This window comes from Eurytemora carolleeae, unplaced genomic scaffold (assembly GCF_000591075.1).
Source record: "Eurytemora carolleeae unplaced genomic scaffold, Eaff_2.0 scaffold308, whole genome shotgun sequence".
NCBI lineage: Eukaryota > Metazoa > Arthropoda > Copepoda > Calanoida > Temoridae > Eurytemora > Eurytemora carolleeae.
In genome coordinates this window covers 316327-322370 of record NW_019396484.1, presented here as the reverse complement: position 1 = coordinate 322370, position 6044 = coordinate 316327, and the positions used below count along the sequence as shown (strand labels likewise).

Sequence of the window (6044 nt, the reverse complement as noted above, 5' to 3'; positions counted from 1 at the left end):
GGGGGGGTCAAATTGACCCCCCCCCGCAGCATATCCTGGTTTTCAAGCAACCCAGCAGGGATAGGGTTAAACTACTATTAATTAAAAGTCAGAAACTTTCACAACTATAGTGTCAAAAATGAGAGTTTCAGGACAAAGAAACTAGGATGGGGCGGGAAACGTCAAGTGCCTTAGAGTGCTTAAATGTAAATGTAAAGGAGATTGCGACACTTCAAAGTTGACCCTGTTTTAATAATTGATGAGACTTTTCACAGCAGGCTGAATTTATGTGGATTATGTAGATTTAACAGCTCTATAACAGCTAAATCACAAACTTAAATACCAAAGGTCTACTCTACGCGATTGGGTTGCAAAGATATAGATATAGGTTTTTCATGTTTCCTACTAGAACTGACGTGGTTCAACTTTCAATATTTAAAGAAATTAAATTATGAATTCAAGTCAGAATTAGATTCAAGGTTATATCTACATGAAAATTAATTAATTAGAATTAATAATTAATAAAAATAAATTATTAATTAAATTACGTATAAAACCTGAGCAGGGGGCTGAGATTCTCCCGCCCCCCCCCTGGATCAATAAAATATATTCTTTCCAAAGGGTTCTCAGGCCCAAACGAGTGCTGCAAAAAATTGTCAGCCTCCTTCTGAAAAATTCCTGTGCACGCCCCTGAACTATAAAGTATCGTCCCTGATGTTTAATAATATTTCAGACTCGAGATCATTATAAAGAGAGGAGTGTTGGACTTCTCATTGATTTCTGCAAAACCAAACTTGTTCCGGTATTTGTATTCATTTAATTACAGCTCGGAATTTACTTAAAGGGACAGTAAAGGAAAAATGAAAGGGGGTATAGGCTGAAAGCTAATCACTTTAGCTCTTGATCTCGACCCATAAAAGTCATATCTGAGAGTCATATCCTGTCTCGAGAAATTTTAATTTTCCAAAAAGTATTTTCCCAACCACTTATTTCACTAACAGTAATTTCCCCAATATTAACTTTAGCCTCAAAAACAATTTCCCCATGCATAAAATATTTCAAAATATTGAAATACACTAAATCACTTCATGCATTTTGTATATTGGAAAAGTTGCACATTTTTATTTTCAGTTGGTGTTGGTCAGGGAAATTGTTATTTGGGAAATTGTTGTGAGGAAATTGAAGTTGGGGAAATTGTTGGGGAAATTGATGTTTCGGAAATTGTTGGGGAAATTGATGGAGAAATTGTTGTTTGGGATATTGTTGGGGAAATTGATGAAGAAACTGATGTTTGGAAAATTGTTGTCGGGGAAATTAATGTTTGGAAAAACTTTGGGGAAATTGTTTTTGGGGAAATTGTTGCGGAAATTGATGGAGAAATTGTTGTTGGGCATATTGTTGGGGAAATTGATGGAGAAATTGTTGTTTGGGAAATTTTTGTTTGGGAAATTGTTGTTTGGGAAATTGTTGTTTGGGAAATTGATGCTTGGGAAATTGTTGGGGAAATTGTTGTTAGAGATATTGTGACTATGAAAGTCGATCGACACTAGATAAACTAGAATTTTCGGTTAAAAATTAATATTACTAATCAAAACATTTAAGAAATAAAAACTATATTTATTGCCTTGTGTTATTTTACTGGAAAAGAATGTTTTTTGTCGCGATTCACAACAAAAACATATTTTTTCAAATGATAATACAAGCCTTTTGGATAAATAAGTTTTTTTTCAGTTCAAGTTTTATAATAATACGGGATTATCTGAATGAAAATTCGCAAAATATAAAACTTTATAGACCCGAGAATATAAAATTGTAAAGTAAAAGTGGGGGATATAAATTCGCTTAAAATTGAATATTTTGTTTAATTTTGAATATTTAGGCTGGAATTGACCGAGCTAATGGCCGTGCGACCAGTAATGCTCAGCGAATTGCTCGTTGGATGATTTTGCCAAAAGATTTTAGTCTAGCTGATGGAGATCTTACACCAACCATGAAGGTCAGGTCGTCTTAGAGCTTTGAAATTATTTGCGGCATTTGTTTGTCAACTTTCTTTTACATAAAATAATTAATTAGGTTTACGAAAATGATTCGGCAAATTGTATAAAATATCAAATATTACCTTTAAGTCGTCTTGCTACTGTTATGTGTCTTGGGACACCCTGTAAATTAAGATATTTTATTTCAACTTGATTATATTAATAGTTTTTTAAATATTTCTAGAGGAATTTAAATCTTTGATTGTTATAAGCTAAATAATACGCCTAAATGGGGTATCAAAACAAAACAATAATATAAAGACTTTTCGGAGTAGGAAACTGTAAAGATTTTACAAAAATTTCTCTATTTTGTGGGTCCAGAGTCCGAATTTAACGAAGTTCAGTTTGTAGCAAAGATTTTATTCATTTATGATAATCTATTTTACCCAGGTGAAGAGGAATGTTATCTTGAAGAAGTATGAGCGGAGCCTGCAAAAAATCTACAATGTCTAATAACTCCGCGAAAAGAACCGAAGAATCAAAATATCAAAAATATTTATATTTTTTTTTTACCCAGACAATTCCTATTTTATAAAATATATTTTACCCAGATAATTCCTATTTTACAAAATATATTTTACCCAGATAATTCCTTTTTTAAAAAATATATTTTAACCAGATAATTCCTTTTTTATAAAATATATTTTAACCAGATAATTCCTATTTTATAAAATATATTTTAACCAGATAATTCCTATTTTATAAAATAACTTTTACCCAGATAATTCCTATTTTATAAAATATATTTTACCCAGATAATTCTTATTTTATAAAATAACTTTTATCCAGATAATTCCTATTTTATAAAGTATCTTTTATCCAGATAATTCCAATTTTATAAAGTATATTCTATCCAGATAATTCCTATTTTATAAAGTAACTTTTATCCAGATAATTCCTATTTTATAAAGTAACTTTTATCCAGATAATTCCTATTTTATAAAGTATCTTTTATCCAGATAATTCCAATTTTATAAAGTATATTCTATCCAGATAATTCCTATTTTATAAAGTAACTTTTATCCAGATATTCATATTTTATAAATTATCTTTTATCAAGATAATTCCAATTTTATAAAGTATATTCTATCCAGATAATTCCTATTTTATAAAGTAACTTTTATCCAGATAATTCCAATCTTATAAAGTTTATTCTATCCAGATAATTCTTATTTTATAAAGTAACTTTATCCAGATAATTCCTGTTTTATAAAGTATATTCTATCCAGATAATTCCTATTTTAAAAAAGTAACTTTTATCCAGATAGTATATTCTATCCAGATAATTCCAATTTTATAAAATAGAACTGGGAATAACTAAATTCCGCCAATCTTTGCCAAGAATGGAAATGTGAAGACAACTAATTTTGTAAAAAAAATATATATTTATGCTTTAAAAAGAGGGAAATTATTTTTTATACTTGCCAGTATTTTTTATTGTGCCCTCAATTATCTTAAAGCAATGTCGTTTAGTTATCTAGAGTAGTTGCAAACTACTTAATATTACTTATTTTTAAACAAAATGTCTTTTTTTAAATATTGTGTACGTTTCTCGTCCTATGTATTATGGTTCATGTTCAAAACTAAAGTGAATTTAAGCAAATTATAATAATGTAAATCTTATATCATAATAATTCTATAAAAATATGATTTTTTGAATAGCTCATAATCTAGCTGTACAATGCTAACTTAATTGTAATTGAATTTGATTTTGAGTTTTTCAAGAATAAATGTTTTTCTATTTTTCTTTTATATTTAGCATTTTTATTATGCTATTAAAACACCAAGTTATTGAACTGATATTTTATTGTAATATTTTAATAATACTTACCACACAACCAAAGTGGGAATTTTAAGTGATTTGAAGAAAATCGGAACGGTACTATAAAATCTTCCTGCACCGGCCCGACAACTCGGACGTGTGTTGATATTTTTCCAAACCAAATATTTTTTGATTCCGAATGTAAATAACTCCATGTGCACGCCAATTAAAAAGTCCGAGAAAGATGGGCTACCTATGACATTTTAACAATTACAAATTAAAATTAGAATTTTTCTTTTTTCTTTTATGCTTTTTGTGTGTGGATATATGTGCTTCAGAATAAGTAGTATTTAGCAATCTTAAATTTTGTTGAACTAAATATTGTTAACCTCTAAGACAGCTTAAATGGAAAAAGTTATTTAGGCTGTAACAGGAGAAACCTAAGGGGGTTCAAAACAACATCTAATCGACATTAGATGGTACAAAAAAAATATCAAAATTGTTATAGTAAACTTTGAAGAAAAAGATGTTAGTACTGGTCGACGTGAAGAAAGTATAGAAGTACCTCTAAATGTTAGTTTACAAAACGTAATGTACACACCAGTATAGTGTTCACTTTAAATTACTAATTGCAAATGTGTTATATCTGTTTGAATTTAGAAAACATATTTTGTATTCTATATAATAAAACAAGACATTCGTATATATATATGTTGCCTATAGCCGGTAAAACGGCTGGACTGATTGGGCTGACATTTTTTGTGGACACTCATGTGTTGCTGGGGGGTGTTATAGACTTAAAAAATTCCATTTTTCCTATTTTTTTTTTCAAATAAAAAAAATCCACGGGCAACGACCAGCCCTTCAGCTAGTTTTCCATAAAGTCGTCGTATAATATAGAGAAAACTTTATAGTTAAATTTCTACCAAGCTTCCAAGCATCATATGGATGCACGTACATAATGGAAACAAAGAAAAGTTGACAATTAATAGCAATTGTTTACTTGTAACCTTAGCAAAAAATTATTTATGCAAAGCTAACATTTTTACCTGCAGGTTGCAGGCTGCAGTACAGCTTGAACACGGCATACCTGCAGGCTGCAGTACACCTTGAACACAACATATCTGCAGGCTGCAGTACAGCTTGAACACAACATACCTGCAGGCTGCAGTACAGCTTGAACACAACATACCTGCAGGCTGCAGTACAGCTTGAACACAACATACCTGCAGGCTGCAGTACAGCTTGAAAACAACATAGATCAGATAAAGGTTTCAAGGGTGCAGTTATAAATCGGACATTGACATTTCTGCACGGAGTGTGATTTGAAGTTACGCTTACAGTCTTAAAGGTATTCTTTTATTTGTTCATAACTCTGTAATCTGTATAGAATGTTGGATGGAGGACGGAGATACGGAGATAAGCCTTCAGGTTCAGTGTTCAGGTTCCGGAGTAATCATGGATACTTCTCTCAACTAGGTTAGGGTTCAGGTTCAGGAGTAATCATGGATACTTATCTAACATATAGGTTCAGGTTCAGACCAGGAGAAATAAGGAATATTTCTCTCAATTGTAGTATTGTTGGGGCATTCTAAGAATAAATTTCGAACAGTGTAAATTGTAAATTTACACCAAGAAAAAAAGCCAAACCGATTTATTAGTCTTATGCAAATAAAATTTTTAGCAAAAATATTGAAAAAAAAAAAATTTTGGTTGTTTAAGGCGACTGAGCTATTTCTCAAACTCAACCTTATCTTTTGCGGCCTAATGATGCATGTCAAACTTTGACAGTATTAAAAGTATAAACTTGTAATAGAATTCGTAGTTTAAAGAATCAATGGTTTGATATGAGCTATTAAAAAATCAGATTTTATGACAAGAACTTATTTTCTTCTAGGAAAATGACGAAAAAGGAGGAAATTTCAAATTAAAAATTATATGATTGATTTCCAATATGTTCAGAGCAAATTAGGTTTGTAACAAATTGACTTGCTGGTGGAATGCTTCATATCAAAGAATTATAATGTAAAGATAGTTATTTCAGAGGTGTACACATTTTTTGTACCGCAGTGTACTGTCTCTGGGCTATAAAGTAAACAAAAGACGGATGTCACAGCTTGACATGGGATCCATCTTCACTTAAAAAAATCAATGAAATATTCTGGTCATAGAAAATTAGTATGTGAATTATTAAAATTATCAATATTAAATGATTTTGTTCTTCTCGGATACTAGACGAACACTGATCCATCAATTCTTGTTTACAA

General features: G+C 30.4%; 1 long non-coding RNA gene across 1 annotated transcript; it reads left to right on the top strand.

Annotated features, from left to right (window-relative positions):
- The first annotated feature begins 1833 nt into the window (after positions 1-1833).
- Positions 1834-2477, top strand: LOC111704134 (uncharacterized). The gene is made up of 2 exons (XR_002765756.1): positions 1834-1975; positions 2406-2477. It is a non-coding gene; the product is annotated as an uncharacterized LOC111704134 (long non-coding RNA).
- Positions 2478-6044: the final 3567 nt, after the last annotated feature.